Consider the following 18,665-nt stretch of genomic DNA (forward strand, 5'->3'; position numbering starts at 1 on the left):
AGATGTGATCAATCCAGTACTCGGCCTCCTGGGGTCTATGAGAACCCGCAAATGTGGGAGGTCGTAAGCGCTAGAATCGCTCAAATGTGCTACTCGCACTAGCGCTCCCAGATGGGTGCATAGGTGAAGCAGGTGGAGTCGCCCTCACCGACTGAGTAAAGATGTCAGCCATGGAAGACAGAAAATGCTGCTGCTGGTGTTGCTACTACTGCTACTGAATCTACTATTGCTGCATCAACAACATCATCTGCTCAAACCTATCAGGAGGCGGAGCAGACGAAGATGCACGGTTCGGCTCAGAACCAAAGGCGTGACTAGAGGAGCCATGGGTGGAATCACAGGTGTCGGCCCAACACCAGAACGAGACAGGCCCGACTGTGGATCCGTCTGGCTATCGCTTAGGGGAGAAACCCCAACAAGTGACTCGACTAAGGAGAGACGGGCTGAAGTCTTCGAACCCTTAGGAGGCATACCCTACATTCAACAGAGGATGCAACCTGTAAGATTCAACATCCACATAATCCACCCACACAGCATTCACAGCTCAACTTCAACAGTAAACAATATGCATTTCATTTAACAAAATTATCACAATACAAGAAGTGCAGCATACATGAATCGCGACAAAGAAAGCATGTGAACTACAACATCTAAAACTTCAAACAACAACTACCAACAACTATGCCAACAACGGCAAACAACAAAATAAAGCAAAGGACGACTACAATTGTAGCTACTCGTCGGAATCAGGAGATGGAGGCGGGGTACCCTTATCCTGTAAACAACACAGGATAGACTTCAGAGTTCGAGTCACCTTCTTAAACTCATGCTTCACAAGGCCTCGAAGATCCTTGATATCCTGGCGTAGAGCAGCCTGACCTTCCTCAAGCCGAGCGATACGGGCATCCCTGGTAGCCTGATCTATACTCTGCTCTGGTGCCACAGGAGGAGAACTCTCACTCGTATCCTGTGCCTCAACCTCTTCCTCGTCTTGCTCTGTTTCTTCTTCAATCTTAGCTCCACCTTCGCCATAACTCTCTTCCTCATCGCTCTCTATCTCATCCTCACTTCCCGAGGCTTGTCGACGACGAGGCCCAATTTCCATCTGATTTAGGGTCATCTCATTAATGTAGTGAACAGGTACCGGCTTTTCTGCCCCAAGCCTATAGCCAAACTCATGTGCAAGCTTACAAATGAGTCGGCCAAATGGGAGCGATTCGGTCCTCCTGTTCAAACGAGCAGATAAGGATAATCTGACGTAAGATGTACGTCGGCACACATAACTTCTCTCCTTACCCCACCTGATACAGAAAATCTACTATCAGGCACATACACTCACTGTGATTACTCCACCTTGGATATACATTAAACATACACATGTGGTGAAGTAAGCGGAAGTCGTCTGTCATGTTGGTAGTTGAAAGACTTCTATCAAGCTGTCATTCGACCAGACGACCACACAGGAGCCGGGTGCGACGATCCCTCTCGCGCATACTGCTCAAATTCTTCTCACTGCACCTCACCAAGCGGTACATTCAAGAGTCGGGATATCAAAGCGACGTTGACCATGGCCTCCCGATTGCTTCCACAAGGAATCTTGAACTGCAGAGGCTCCAGCGAAGGATCATGAATGCTGGCATAAAAAGCTCGAACAGTGCTAGCATTGACACGATACTTGTCCTCTAACAAGGGACACCAACCCGCCCCTTCCAGGTGCTCCAACAACAGAAACTCACCAAATAGTCACGGATCTACATGAGCCTCAAAAAGGACCCTACGGCCTTCATAGATTCCATGAGATAACTTTCCCAACAAAGTTCTTCCAATGAAAGCTTGAGGATCAAGGTCCCGCTTGGTCTGAAACTCACAGGTGGCGGTCGTGCTCGCGGCAGCACCTCTCGGCCTCCGTGCACGGGTTGGGCAGCTAGGCCTGGCTTCATCCACGGGTGCTCTCTTCTTCCCCATCAAAGAAAGAAGGGTAGATATGGAAAATATGGCTGTGACCAACTCAAACAAGGCCATGAAAAATGAGAGAAAGGGAGAAATAGGAAGAATGGTGAAGCTTCCACGCACTTGAGATCCCAAAGAATGATTTGGGATCTTAAATAAGAAGAAAAGAGAGTGAAATCGGTAATGGGGGTGAGGTTTTGAGATGGGTTGGTTGGGTGTGCATGAAAATGGTAGAAGAAGGAGATTGAGGAGGGATTTTGGTGGAGTTTTGAGGGGAACTTGAAGAAAAGGAGAGCTAGGGAGGGTGTTTTGTGAAGGGAATAGGGTTTAGGAAGGTTTAAAACTGAGCAACCATGGAGGGGTGGGCCACACTAGGCCTCAAAGTTGTCAGCCCGAGCCGGCCCGCCCAGCCTGGCCCGCTGGTTGGCGAGGGCTCGCCGAACCGGCGAGGTCATCGCCGGTCTCTAGACCTTCCGGTGATGAATCGCCATTTGGACGAGGTCCTCCTTGCCCCTAAGCTTGAAAATGAGGTGGGTCCCCCTGGGTCCCCCTGGAAATGCCCCAATCGGCCCCTTTACTTGATTCGACGCTTATCGGGCCAGTCAGGTTAAAATCTGATACAAACAGAGGTTTACTGACAATTGAAGGGTTGAGATGGGAAGATAAACCATCTAGACTCATCAAGGGATGGTTTAGAAGAGATTTTGGGTCGCTATGTGTGATCAGGAGTGCGCACAGACTCGATCTCGGCGATCATTTTCAGTAAACTTTCGCCGATAGAAGAAACGGGACACAAACACAAATTCTACGATAAACTCGCACCCAAATACACTAAGGTGGCGACAGTGTGTGGTGTGTGACCATAACCTAGGTTCGGTTTAATCTAATTCATACTCTGATACCAACTTATAACGCCCTGAAATTCGGGGGTCGAGCATAACTCAGCTTCTGAGTTTCAAAACATCACTTATGCAACATATTTAGTGATGGATGTATGTTGTCTGTATAAGTATATAAAACATGGAATAGATTAAGCCAAACTGCAAACATAATTCAGGGATAAGTGAGAAACGCAAGTGGAAGACTTATAAAAACGTATGTGTACATGTGTAAATCCCTGAAGTCCGTATACATACCAGGTCATATTACAAGTGTTGCTATTAAAATAAAACAAGTATTAAAAGACATTATCTATTCCCAAAATCCCCGCACATCAGGACATGGCTCACTAGAAGCCACCTGAAAACTGCATAAAAGAAAATGTCGCCTCATTATCCTCAAACTCCTGCTCTGCCTCAGAGGTCGCGTCAACATCTGAAACTAAGAGTCTGGTTGGTGATAAAGCACCGCCCCAGAACATGGGAGTGAGTGATCGACTTAGTGGAACAATAAAGCAAAGGTTAACATGTTATTAATTCAATCAAGCAGTAATGATAAAGCAGAACAATCAAGCATGTCCTAATTACTCTTGTTAGTGCAAGGATGAATGTAGAATGATGCATGCCCTTGCTTATACACCCTCAGCATCTTCATCTTACGTTACGCATGACATCCTCTCAAGTGCTCCACCTCTTCCAGGCACATACAATGCAATGTATGAACATGATTACCAAGTTGTTATTAGTCCTTTTCATACAGCCGAATTGGGAAGCTAAGGTACCTTCCTCATATCACTTTCCACATAGTGATCCATTCTAAGGTCGTCAGTCCTAGACAATCTCATACGATCATATGGTTTTAGGTCGCTGTAAAGGGCTCGTCACCAATCAATGCACACCTATCATACCTTCGTTACTACAATAAGGCTTGTCACCTCAATGTGGTATCCAAGTATGCTTGAGGTCACTACAAAGGGCTTGTCACCAATCAATGTAGGTCGATAGCATGAATATAGTGTCTCATACCACTATAATCAGCTCACGAGTTTGGTTGCTCACTAGTCACTATAGGGAGGCTCATCACCCTAGTGTAAGCCGACAGCTCGACCACGGTGTCCCATACCACCATGTCCGGCTCATGAGTCTTAGTGGATCAAGGTACAACGGTTAATGGGATTTACACTGGTAAGCTTGGTACCCTAGATTCAAACAATAGCGTCCATACATGGTGAACATACATCGGACAATCGGTTACTTGACGAACTCGACTAGCACGAGCGCACGTTGGGTTGAACGACATAGAGTGCGCAAACACTCCGCGTGGCCAAACCACTGCCGACAACTCTAATACAACTCGGATTCGTCAAATCACGTCCTTCGTGACGAAAGCAACCTCAGCCACGATCTCAAGGCTGATTACCGATTTCCTGGACTATTTCCTAGTCCCAACACATTCCACTACAACAGATATTCATATCAACAATTTAGAATAGTAATGGAACAACAATTCAAATCATGTAGTATGTGAGCATTTGCAGAATATCAACTTAGCATGGATTTAAACGTAAGTAATACTTGAAATTAAACAACAAGGAAAGTGACTTGCATGAGGGAAATCATACACACCAATAGGAGAGTTGAGGATCGCTTCTCAACGCCCACAAATAGGATAGTATGCTACCCTTTAGACCATACAGACATTTCTACAAACACTTAGAATACATAGTTCAACATACATGACGTATGTTGAAATACACGCATTTGGACAATTCCTTTTGCCAAGGAGTTGACACACATACAATTAGCACAAGTACACGACAAATAATCATGGCAAACACAAGTTCATATTTTATATATATACGGTACTTTCTACGTACACAAGGAATACACAAATCTCTACACAAGGAATATATATCAGGAATACAATATAAACATAACATTTGGCATGTGAAATTACATCTATAACAAGAATAAACCATTAACTAACATTGAAAGCCTTGAAAACCATAACCTATACGAATAAAGTCCGTACCTTAAACCAGAAAAGAACACCGAACTGATTTAGACGATATGTCTTCATCAACGGCGACAAGATAACCTAAAGTAAGAATAGAAATGAGCTACAACAACAAATAGACTATTCTAAGCTCTAAAGCAGATTAGGGTTAGGTTAACTTACCCAAGGATGAACTTAGAATCGCCGGAATAACAATTCAAAGTGATGGTTTAAGGATGAAGAATAACAGGAAAGAATCTAAGATGATTCACCAACTTCTCTCTCACTTTCTCTCTCTTTTCCTCTCTTTCTTAGCTAGGGTTAGAAAATTCGTATGGAAAAGAGAGTGAGGCTTTTAAGGTCTATATATAGGCCTAACATTGATGAAAACAGCCCCAGGGCCAAGATATACTTAGGTTATAACCAAATCAGGCCTCTTTTGATCTAACGAAGCACTTCCGGTGGTCCTTTTTTCACATGCGGTTGAACTTAAGCTCACTAACCATGGATCTAGGTCAGGCTGAGTTTTCGTACCTATCGGCTTTACAGATCAGCCGTGGCAGACCACACTCAATTCAACGGTCACTGAAACTCGATCAGGTCCACAAGCATAAAGACTTGCTTGGGCCACCTTCCCTGTTCTGAGGGTGAAATTGGGTCAGAATACAATGGTTAGATTGCTTAAAATCATCGCGCAAGCGACACGACTCAAATTTCATAAAATCACATTTAATTTCTCACCGTTTTCACACTCTTCACTTCAGACTCAGACAAATCGACCCAGAACATCATCTGGACTTGATTTTTGAGGTGATGGCCAAGTCCAACATGGTGACCACAACTACCTAAGATCATCGCTATCGGACTTTCGACGCGCGGTCCAGGTCTGATCTAAAGCTTCTAAAAATTCCCAAGAGCAACTGGATTTAACAATGAATCCCAGATTTCAGAGTAACATAGCGCTAACTATTCTACAAGTTTTGAGTCATACAGATCAAATTTAAAGTGATTGATGCAAATTTCACAAGTAATCGAGTTTAGCGCTAATTACCCCACAAATAGCTTCTAAGGAAAAATAGAGGTAGTACTCGGGTCTTGGCACAAAATTTTCTGGGTCATTACAAGGCATGACGCCAAAATCAATAGATGGCCGATGGTATGACCCAAATCTATAATTGCATCCTATCGAATGAGTGGATGGCTTCGATCTTCATGTTGGTGCTCACTAACTCATGGATTTGATTCTTATTGAGGCATAAAAATGAAGATTGAAGAATAAATCAAAGAAGGAAAGAACGAATGAAGAAAATAAGAGAAAAGGGAAATCATTGTGTTGCGCACACCCATGTAAAGAATATTTGTTATGCGGGCTTGCCCAATACTGATATTGGTTGCATAGGATTGTGCAACACTGGTTTGATTATAATAGATCAAATGGCTGAGAAGTGATAAAAAGTAGGCCCCATGGCATAGAGATCGAGTGTTTGCACATGTGAAGGCCTATAAATACTCCATTCCCCTTTCATTTGGAGATAGCAAAGAAGATCAGAGCTCCGGAGAAGAAGAAGACAAAGACAAAGACTCCAAAGGTATCTCGGAGTAGAAGAAGAAGAAGAGAAGAGAAGACACCCATTGCACTGAACCGCGCAACAACATGTTGTTGCACGTGGGATATCACAAATGGGTCGAAATGCTGCCGAAATTATTGGAATAGACAAACTTTTCTTCAATTCAGGCTCATGTTTAAATGAACTAAAGAAAGAGAAATAAGATGTTCACATCCTTACAATATTCCTCTAGCTGAGATGAACAAATTGCAAGCCAAAATGCTGTTAAAATTGACATTCGAACTTGTTCTATATTTGTATTTCTTATGTTTTATTTTGGAATCAAGGGATAAGAGAATTTAAACGAACCTAGAATTAATAAAATATTATGATGATTATTCTCTTCATGCTTTTTGTTATTATTGATGACTAAGATAATCCTCGAATCAAACACATTCATTTCTTGTCGAAACAATTCCCTTACAACAAGGGTTTTTTTTTTGTATATTCAAGACTATAATTTAGCAAAAAAAAACCCCATATCAAATCTTAATCTTTCAATTTACATGATCTAGGATAATATTGGGATTAATGGAGTAAATAACTGGCCTCAATCAAGATACAATTTGATTTCAAAGGTGAGGGTTTTTCCTTTAAGCTTACTTTAATTTAAGTTGATGTACTTTATCGTGCCTATTACATGTTATGCTTTCATGATATTATGATTCTCTCCCTGCAGTTGTTAATTTACCATAAATGATTATTTACCCTTTTGGGAATTATATTATAATGTTAATTATGAGTGATCTTTATGAATTTATGTGGGGCGATGGATCAGGACTTACCCTTGCCTTTACTAATTTTATTGAGTTAGCCATTGTTCCTCTCCTTTTTAGTGAGTTGGCCATTGCACCTCTCCTCTTCTTTGAGTTAGCCATTGCTACCCTCCTCTTTGTTAAGTTGGGCATTGCCACTTTTCTCTTTGTTGAGTTAGCTATTGCCACTCCTCTTTATTTTGTTAGCCTTGTGTTATCTACCTTTAAGGCTTAGGCATGTGTCTTAATATTCCAAAACCCTCATGATTTAGTTTACGTTCCCTATATGCAGGTAATGTATTAAAGGTATTACAACTAGTGATTTAAATATTTATCATGGACGTAATGCGTTATGGGTAGCGGCCTTCTTAGTCAGCACGTAATTCTGTAGGTTAGTTAGCGTAGTGTACAATCGATGTAAGTAAATCGCCATGCTTGTTACATCACTTTTTCTGGATTGGATGTCGTAAATAGTCTCTCCATAAATACATCGTGTTACGTAAATTTCCCAACCGCGTTGTTGTGTCACCCTGAGATATTCGCATAAATCCATATTAACATTGGACACGCAGGTGAATATCCGTAATTATGGGATGTGAGTCGACTCTGGTTTTCTATGAATTATATTCCACATTGTGATGATCACTACGTTTAATGAGCCGCACACACTCTGCTAGGTATATATCTCATGTAGGTTGTTTACGCATATTAATACTTCTCGTATTAGTGGAGTACGTGACGTATCGGAACCTCTACATTACTTTTATGAATCTCTTAAATTATTGTTAATCTTAAAGGATAATCATCACTATGAGTAGGGCGTTGACCCTCTCTAACTGTATAGATGATACAAGTGGTGTACAGATTAAAGGCCTAGAGGACCATCTCCCTATGGAAGATTATACTGAAAGAATAAGAAGATAGATTCATGGAGTTCCCCACTAAGCATGGGTTAGAATGGTTAAAGGAGATCAACAAGAAGCTCGTCAATGCTATTCCATGACATTAAGAAAGCAACATCAGACGATGATAGTTACATCACTCGACCCCCAGGAAGAATCAGTCAAAAGAGGGTCCCCAATCGAGGATCTCATAGTGATACCTCTCGTCGATTTTGACCCGACTCGATCGATTCAGGTTAGGTTGTACCTAACATCACCTCTAAGGGACGAGCTCATTAACCTCTTTTGACGACATGCCGACGTATTTGCCTGGTCTCATCCGGACATACCCGACATTGACCTAAAAGTCATGGTCCACAACTGAGCGTAGATCCTGACCACCGACTAATGAGGTAAAAAATGATGAGCCTTCAAAATAGAGTGTTACACCATCATCGAAGAGGAGGTTGGCAAGCTCCTTGAAGCAGGGTTCATTGAAGAGATATATTACCTTGACTAGATTGCCAACGTTGTTTTGGTGAAAAAATCAAATGGGAAGTGGCGGGTCTGTATTGATTACACCAACCTGAACAAAGCCTACCCTAAGGACAGTTGGGAGGATGGGACACACCATAGGTCCCACCATGATGTATGTCGAATATCAACATCGTTCATTTGATGGGTCCCTTTTAAAAAATGGGATAACCCAAAAATCAGCCATACACGGAACTCAGGTGGCCCATACCATCTAAAATCATGTGGAGAGAAGGCTAAAACATATAAAAGCACTCGGTGGGGCCCACCTAAAATTTGGAAGCATCTGAAACTGGGTCTGACCCCTCATCTAAGTCAAACACACATAATGGATGGCCTAGATTTGTGAACCATTTCTCAGTGGGCCCAATAAATGATTATGAATGTTTTAATGGAGGATGACCCTCTCAACTTTTGTAAGTGGTGTGGCCGACACAAGCCACTGATTGAATTAATTTTTAATCCCTACGCCCACCATGGAATGGTGCATCTGACTGATGGGGTAGAAGTTTGACACGCATCACGGTGGGCCCACATAGCTCGACCTCATGGGAAGTCCCCATGTGTTGGATCACATAGAACCTTTTCCTATATATATATATAATACATCTTGGGTGGAACTAAATTTTGGGCCTCTCAATAACTATATGTTCTCCTCATTAAAACCCAAACCAAAACCTATATAAGTCCACCATGAGTACTTTGGTGTGTACTAGATGTAAGGCTATTGTACATTACTGAAATTTGAGGCCCAACATCATGGATATTTTGATTAGTTATACTAGGCACTTAAACTGCCCAGTACCATGAAGTGACTAAATCATGTAGTATGCAATTAGATTGATAGTAGGACATTCATGCCTAAGCAGGGAGGTTAGTTGATACAAATGAGTAATAATTAAAATCATGATCAAGTATCCTAGTTTGAGAATTACAAGGACCATAATTTGATTACTGATAATCAAGTAAGAAGGGTAAAGTAATTCCTAGTCGAAAGTACCAAGCTACGAGGCCACAAGTTGACAACACCACTAGGGATTAGTTACCCATGTATGCAATTCTTTAGTAATCTTACACCCTGCATAGCGGCATACTTTGAGTTTTAGTTATCCTTGAGTTGCTTTTCATGTAGTATCAACATACATTCCATGGCATGATATATCATAAGGATTAATATCCTAATTCTTTACAACACCATGGATTGACCGTATTATGTAATTTATCGTCAAATTGTGATAAAAATGATAATATTGAATCATGGGACACCGGAAATATGAAAATAGTAGGGGATGATGTGCCCCTTGGGTTGAGAAACCGTAAACCCCAATGGTACCTAGGGATGACTCACCGTTAGGCCGGGTGGACACATGGGCCTTGGATTTGACTCCTACTGATGAGGCCAGGTTGAGAAGGGGTATTTCCGACCCGCCTTAGGGCTGAGGTGGCAAACGGGGACCAGTTTGACCCGCAGGCGAGGAGATGCGCGAACAAGGTCCGCTACTAGTGTACACAATAAAGCTTGTAACCCCATTGGTGGGTAGCGAGGTCGATTGCTGTGTCTGGTGCATGGGCATCGACCCTAGTGGATCCGAAGTTCCAAAAGTATATTGATCATAATTGAGACAGTGATGTTCAATAGTAGTGTGGTCGAGTCCGTGGTGAGAGGACTATGGTAGATGTTTCTACAGCTAGTATACAGTTATTTTATGCATCTCACACATGATCACCCTCCATTATTCATTAAGACATCGCTTTGCATAGATTATCACTTTTGGTAGTTCTTTCATTATGTCTTTCATGTTAATTTATCTTGCATACTTATCATGAGGACTTTGCACTTGTTAAGTTATAAAAATTACTTGTCTTTTAACCACTCAGGTAAAGGATCTAAAAAAGAAAAATAAGTAACAACCACAAGTTAGGTGTTACATTGGGAGACTGATTTGACTTTTGAAAATTTGAATTGTATCTGATGTATATGTGTCATGCAAACAAATGATGTACTTTTGAAATTTTGTAGTACCCAGTTTACTTGTATATAGATATTACCTATCTTTTCTTTGATTTTCCTCTTTTGTGAAGAATGAATGGTGAGACTTATCCTTTACATTACTGTGTCTGACGCCGAGCTTGGGACTTAGTGTGTGGGCATTAGGTACCAATCTTGGAGTTCTGTTTGTCACCCACCAAACCTGATAGATATAGAGGTCGTATAAGACTATTGGGTCTGGGGTGTGACATATCCATTCTCAACTATTTCTCAAACTTCATGATCTAAGGATTACAAAAAGTAGTTCATTCTTGCTTTCCAATATGCATATTTTGAACCATTGAAAAGAGGAGAACGAGAGACTGCGGTTCCCTCTCCCTTACCCATATTTCTTACTTCAGTTTAAGGATCTCCCTCTAGGTTGTTAAATCCTTCAAAAGGAACCTGCTTTGATACCAATTGAAATTGCGATATAATCGTTGGTATTGAAGTATGAAGTATGACCAAGTGTCATAGAGGGGGGTGAATAAGACTTTTTCAAAAGTGTTATCTATTAACAACAACCTATGCCTAACTTTTACAAATAGAGAAATAAGGAAAAGTAACTCTATGGCTTCCAAGCAAGTAGAGGGTCTAATTCACATATGCTTATGCAAAATGCATATGTAAAATCAAAGCCTATAAGGATAGTGTGTATTGTGTGTGGGATGTGGCTTCAATCAATACTTATACATTAACTAAATCATGCATCAATGTGAACATATGATAACATAAGCATAATTAGGTAAGTGTACTATAAACAATCCCAAACACAATCATGTATAGTGGTTTGGCTACTTTCCTACTCCACTCCCGGCAGATGCACTCTCTCCTAAAGTGTACCAGATTTCGCTATCCAATGGTTTTAAATCAGGTTAACCATGAACCTTCACAACCTACACAAGATTAAACTAGGACACCTACACAAGGTTCCTAGATGCCTACATAAGGTAACACGTCCCACCTAAGGACACAACACAGGGAGCCTACACAAGGCAACCGAAGCCTACACAAGGCGACACAAGCCTACACAAGGCTAATCGTCCTACACATGACATGAATGTATTTTCCCATTAGAGGCCTACAACTAGGACTTGGCGAGTTTGACACTTCAACTATGAATCTTAATCCTACACAAGGAGAGAGCTTCAAACACTTTTAGACTCCAAGTACTTACAAAGTAAGTTGGTGAGTCCCATTCTCGAACGATGAAGTTCTTCAACAATGACGAAGAATCTTCTAATCCCTTGAACCACAACCTGCTGATGATGCTTTTGTGATGTCTCTGAGGTTATGAGGTTTAGGGTTTTGATCTTCTCTATTAAAATGATGGAGTTAAAATCAATAGAGAAGGTTCCCATGATCTAGGCATTCAGAAGTTCCAAAGATAGTATGATTAGTTGGAAACTTCATGAATACTAGAGTTCATAATTCAATCCAAGCATAAAAGATATGAGTTGATGCTCAAGCAAGGGATTGAATGATGAACTCTAATGGGAAGGAGATGATGAGTATGAAGGTAGATAGATCCTATAATAATAGGCTCAAACTCTCTTGGATTCTAGCTCATTTTAACTAGAACAACACTTGTGTATTTATAGAGGTAAGATCCCAATGGTAAAAAAACGAGCAGAATTTTGAATTTATCAATGCCATTGAACAATGTTCGATGTTATCGAAATTTGAATTTTGATATCATCAAGCCATCTTTGATTGCATCGACTTCCTACAAAAGATTTATATTTAGGTGTAGGAAAAATTCTGATTGTCTTTCATCGAACATCCTTCGATGATATCGACGTGCACTTCGATTCATCAAGGGACTCTCGATCCATCGAGATCTTCGTTAATAAAATAGACAAGGTTGCTGGACAATTTTATCTCATGTTTGATATACTAGAGGACCTCTTTGATTCATCGAGGGTTTGAATTTCGATGATATTGAATGATCTTTGATATACTCAAAGAAAATAGTTTTTCCTTTGAAAAACCTACTGGACAAAACTGAGTAAGTTCTGATACGATCGAATAGACTTCGATACTATGAATAACTTACTTTCAATTTCATCGAGGAGGCTTCGATGTTATCGAGGAGCACTTAGAGTATTTTCAGTTTCTTTGGAAGATTTTCAAAGTCGAAGAATCGAGGTATGTTCGATTGCATCGAAGTGTGAAGTTCAATGATATCGAATTGTACTCGATGCAATTGATAATTCCAGCATTTCTTTCAATTTGTTACTGGACAGAATGAGTAAGTCTTTGATAATATCGAACGATGTACAATGGATCGAAGACTTCTTCGATTCTAGTTCAATGCACTCGACCAGGACTTGTGATTTTTCAGGTTTTGTTTCTTTCTTTGTTCTATACTATTGGTGCTATTTATACCAACCCTACTAGAAGATGTTTCAAATCATTTTAAGGATAAGTTGGGATTATATGGTGTCATATACCTGTTAGGGTTTATTTGTTGGATGATGAGGCTATAATTGACAGATTTGATCTTGAGCATGGCCTTCATCTTTTGTTGAGCCTTAGTCTTGATGTCTTCTTTTAAGAGTTCAGTTGAACTAATCGACTCAACACTCACATATATTGATAAACCAAGGCACTTTCAACTTTTACTATGAAGGTCATTGTATTCACTACACAAAAATTAAGATTCAAGTTTTAAATTCTAATCTTAAATTTAATTTGCATGATGAAACCCTAAAGTTTCGTCATAGCTGTATTATTATGTAACGTGGCAATCTAATCACGCATATTGTGCAAATTTTGTTACATTCTGATCCTAAGAGTGTACAAATTCTGGCAACACTAGAGAAAATCCAACTTGAGAGGTGAGGATCACCCTTCAAGCCTTTCTACATCATGATAGTTAGTCTTGCCATTTAATTTCATTCATTTATCTTAATTGATTACTTAATATTGTATTAAGTGGAAATGATGATAACTATTAGCTTCTAAATGAGTAATTTTTTATATATGAATGGCGATTGGATTTAAATTCAAAAACCTGAACGTGCTATGGATCTCAAATACCTCTGTTCTAGGTTAATATGAACAATTTTATAAGTGTAAATGCTATTGAGATTGTTCGTGATTTGTTTTACTACTTATGATGACTTGATGGTGTTTTTGGAGAGTCCTCGAACTAGTGGTGAATCATTTAATGGACTAATTGAGATTATGTTGTGGACTTACTATTTTGTAGATCGCTTGTGCCTTTGTGTCTTTCTAGAGACATTCCCTTCTATCGCATCCTTGAATGAACTATTTGCTTTCTATGGCTTTGATTGATTATTTTCCCTTTTGTGGCTTTTGTGGATTGTTTTCATATAACCCTTCGATGGTAAGTTTCACTTGTCGATCTATAATTGGCCACTTGTTGAGGAGGTTACCATTAAATATCTTATTCGTTAGAGTCTCATGAGCCAGGGATAGTGGTATGGGACACTATGCTCAAGTTGTCAGCCTATGCTGGGTGATGTGCCCCCATAGTGACCTTTGAGCTTTCTAAAAATGGTTGTTTGAAATTGAAATAATAATGGTTGAGCTAATCATGCATTTTCATGGAAAATGGACTTTACCGGCTGGTCGATGTAAGACACGAGTTTCTTGGGTCCTTATGGGCTATACCATAGAGTATTTTACTGGGTTATCTTAAGTTAATATCACATGGATTCTTACCAATATGGGTTATCCTTTTTGTATGGACTTTTTTGGGTGTTTATTCATCCTTAGGATGTACCTTTGTGTACTTTTTTAGGAGACTAATTCACCTTGAGTGTCCTCATTGCATAGTCTTTTTCATGTGGCTAGTCCTCCTTAAGTTGTACCTTTGAGTACTTTTCTGGATGGCTAGTTCTCCTTGGGTTACTTTTTTCCAGCTAGATGTGCATCCCTAGGTTTGTGAGCATGTGCATGTATTCATACATTTAACTATGAACATCTTTATGAAATATATTCAATGTATACGTATCTGATAAGCTCTGTCTTATTAATATGATAGTTATTGTGAAATATTCATTATAGACTGTTCCTTGTAACTATGCATAATTATCTTGATGATACGATAAATCTTATGGGTTATACCTCATTGGGATGGTTATTGACGCTATTAAATCATATTCAGTATGCAGGAAACGTAGATGACGCACATGTTGGTGTTTATGTGGAATAGGAGGAGCCAGATGATCTTGCGACTCTCTATTCCTGTTTTCATTTGAATTTAATTTTTACTTTCATGTATTGTAAAATCTTAAGACAATGGTTTGAATAAGTTTTTGGGCAACCACTTGAATATTCAGTTCTATATATTTGGACCCCTCTTATATTTGATTTGTTTCTATTCCGCTAAATTGCTAACTCTGAATAAAGAAAAAAATGTATGTGGAATTTGAGTATCTTTAAAGGTTAACACTCGAGTTTTTAGAAAACGAGTAGTGTCCACGGGTTTTGGGAACCGGGGTGTTACAATATGTGTCTAGGTGTGTGTGTAATTGGCTACATGGAAATCGGGACACTAGAATCTACCCCCCTTAAATAAAAATCTTGACCTTGAGATTTATATACGTATAATTTATTTATTTATGTATTTAACTTTATAATATTACACATATTAGTTCCCCCACTATCTAGAGTATAGTTTCTCTATTTTGTTTTTCTGTTCTTAGTGGTTCGGGGCAACACGGAAAACGGTTATAGTATGGCTAATCCTGACACACTGAGCTCTTGCTTGGTCAAGGCGGTGAGTTCTTTGGTATAATCCATTCCGGGTGAGTCTCGAACTTCTGCTTAATCAGGGCATTGAGTTCATTGGTAAGCGCCCAGGATTTGGTACTCGGATAAACCCACTTCTAACTTGCTTGAATATGATTTTGTAAACCCATGGTCTTGATCATTTTAGATCCTTGGGGAATATCATATTTCTTTTTTCTTCGCACCGTAAAAATTACCCTAGTTTTCATAAAAGATAGACCCAAATTATCCATTCATTGTTGAACCTAAGCTTTAGTGTATCCTTTATATAAAGGGTTGTAAATTTCCAAAATCGTTTTATATTAACAGCCTATTACTCTCGGAATTTTAATTTATGATATGTGCGTCCAATTTATTCAAAATTTGGAAATTAAATCTTTGACTTATTCCTAAAGTTACAAAAAGGTTCCTAAGGTAAAATTCCACGGTTTGGGGGTTGTTTCATGCTTGTGAGGTGTAAAAAAGTTTGCTGTCCAGCAGCAATTCCTACTTATTTGTGTTATTGTCAGATTTTTTATAGAATTTTGTATAGATCTGATTGGTTTGAAATTTTAGGAGGAGATTTCAGGGGACCTAAGTGAGATATCAAAAAAATTTCAAAATTTTCCGATAAGTACACTTACCAAGACCAGTGGAAGTTTCCTAATGTGTCAGTTTTCATCAAAACGACAACAAAATTTATGAAAGTTAGAAAATATTAGATTCCGGTTTGGGAAACTAATTTTCCTTGCTCAGAAATTCATTCAAGGATGAATTTTAGTTCATAACAAGTTTATTTGGGATTTTAATAATTTTTCTAAAGGTACCTAGATTCATGGTCTCTAAATTCTGCATCTAACTTAATATTTCCAATGGAAAACCCAAATATGGGTTTCTAATTCCTCAACTTCCTAATTCCTTTGGAAATCCAATTAAGTACATGTATCTAATTCATGATCCTATCCTAGTCATGTAAAGCTTATGATGGTCCATGCCCACAGGCCCAGTTAATCTCATTCTCATGCTCTAATACCAACTGTAACATCCCGAATTTCCACGGCTAGAGTTTATACTCATGCCCGAGAAAACCGGGTGTTAATAATGTATAAATTGGATTGTAGACACCCCACCCAGGTTAATATCTTGAGAAAGCTAAAACAATATGAGAACCATGGTCTAATCCAAACCAAACCATGATCCCAAACCCTAATCCCAAACCCAAATCCCAGAACCAAACCCTGATCCAAAACCCTAATCTTGACCTGAGCCATTACGAGCCATCATTCAAAGCCAAAGCACACCTATTTGAGCTTAAAAGCCTAAAAAATGGACTACTGGATAAAGTGGAACATCAAATAAAATCCACCGATCAAGGCCCGGCCCGAACTAGGCCCGGGCAGTAGTCTGACTACCGCTGGCGATAATTCAATTACCTCCACTCACGAGACATGTGTGTCCTCTGAGCAACAGCTGTCTCTCATCCCAACACCCACAGCAACTCCAACAGACTCACCAGCTACTGCAACCATGAATGAGATGGCCCAAAGTCTTAGATCAATGCAGGATCTATTGCTTTACCTAGTGGCAGGAACCATACCCAGCATGTCGGCAACACAGCTTAGTGTGCAAAATAGCTCAATCCCACAAAATCCTTTTGCCTTCTCCCTCATTCCTCTAGCGAATCCTATACTCCCTCTTACGGAGGAGTCAGCACAAGATTAACAGCAACTGACAAATGAGAGCAATCCACCCGCACATCTTCCAACACATTACTGAGCACATCTCCTTGGAAATGGGAACATCAATCAACTTACAACACAGGTTCCCCCTAATGGGAATCACGGACAAGAACTAGCAGATGTCCACGAAGGGGGTCAGTTTCGAATCCAACTTACTCCCCCTAATGGGAGTCATATTCTGGACTTGGCAGATGCCCTGGGTAGGAGCCATGTTCGTACATCACATCCTCCCCCGAAAGGGAGTGGAGTTCAATTCCAATTACCTCCTGCCACTGGAAGTTCGTCTTATTTCCAACAAGCCCCCATTCTTGGTAACTAGAGGGTCAAGAAATCGATCCTTATGAGGAGGAGGCAGCCCAAGCCTTACAATAAGAGGGAAGATACCCACAACTTAATAAATCATAAATTGAGGAGCTGCGGGAACAACTATAAATGGTGCAAAATTAGCTATAGAGGTAACAAGGAGTGGATCAACCATCCACTAAATTCAGGGATCTATGTCCCTTCCCCGATGCTCGGGTACCTCCAAACTTCGAGGTACTAAAATTCAAAAGGTATGATGGTAACGGGTGCCCCATAGCACATCTAAAAGCCTTTTGTGGGGAACTTAATGTGATAGTAGGGAACGATGGAGCCTTGATATGAATTTTTCAAAAATCCCTTAGGGGCGATGCTCTGGATTGGTACACATCATTGGATAACCATCAAATTAAGACCTGGGAGAAACTTTCCCAAGCATTCATTGACAGGTTTTCCTGCAATTTAAACAGGGCTTCGAGAAGAGCTAACCTGGCTACCTTGAGGCAAAAAAGTAACAAGTCATTGTCATCTTATGTGGGATGATGGCAGGCCATGGCAGCCCGAATGAGAAACCCCATCGACGAAGAGGAACAAATATCCATGATTGTCCATTCAGAAAATCTGAACATCTTCAGATATTTGATTTCCTATCCATATGTGAACTTATCCCAACTCATCCGAGCTGGGGAGCAGGTAAAAACCAGGATCGGAGCCAAGGCCATCTCTCTATGGCCGCATCAGGCCCCCTCAATCAAAAGGATCAAAGTTGAGGGAAGCCCATCGGATATGGGAATGGAAACACCACCACTCCCAAGCAACGTACTACAGAAGTTAATAACATCATCACCAACACTCAAGGTAATCAGCACACTCCACAATCAGAGCCACAACAAAATAAATAGTGCCAACCACATCAAACTCAGTAGGGATACCAAACACAACTGCCTCAACAACAACATTAATAGCCTAGGGGAAATGCGCAAAGTCCGTATAAGTAAGCAATGCTGGGTAGGAAGTTCACCCCTCTAGCACAAACATACAGTCAGATCATGACTATGTTGGTGCAAAAGCAACTTCTCACACCACTCCAGCCTCGACCTCCGCCAAATCCCCTGCCAGCAGGTTACAATGAAAATTAATATTGCACATATCACCAGTCCCCTGGCCATCTAAAGACTGTTGTTTCGCCTTGAAACATGCGGTCCAAGATTTGATCGAAAGCTAGAAGATTCCGGTCACCCCACAGGCTAATAGTA

Source organism: Magnolia sinica, chromosome 6 (genome assembly GCF_029962835.1).
Source record: "Magnolia sinica isolate HGM2019 chromosome 6, MsV1, whole genome shotgun sequence".
Taxonomy (NCBI): Eukaryota; Viridiplantae; Streptophyta; class Magnoliopsida; order Magnoliales; family Magnoliaceae; genus Magnolia; species Magnolia sinica.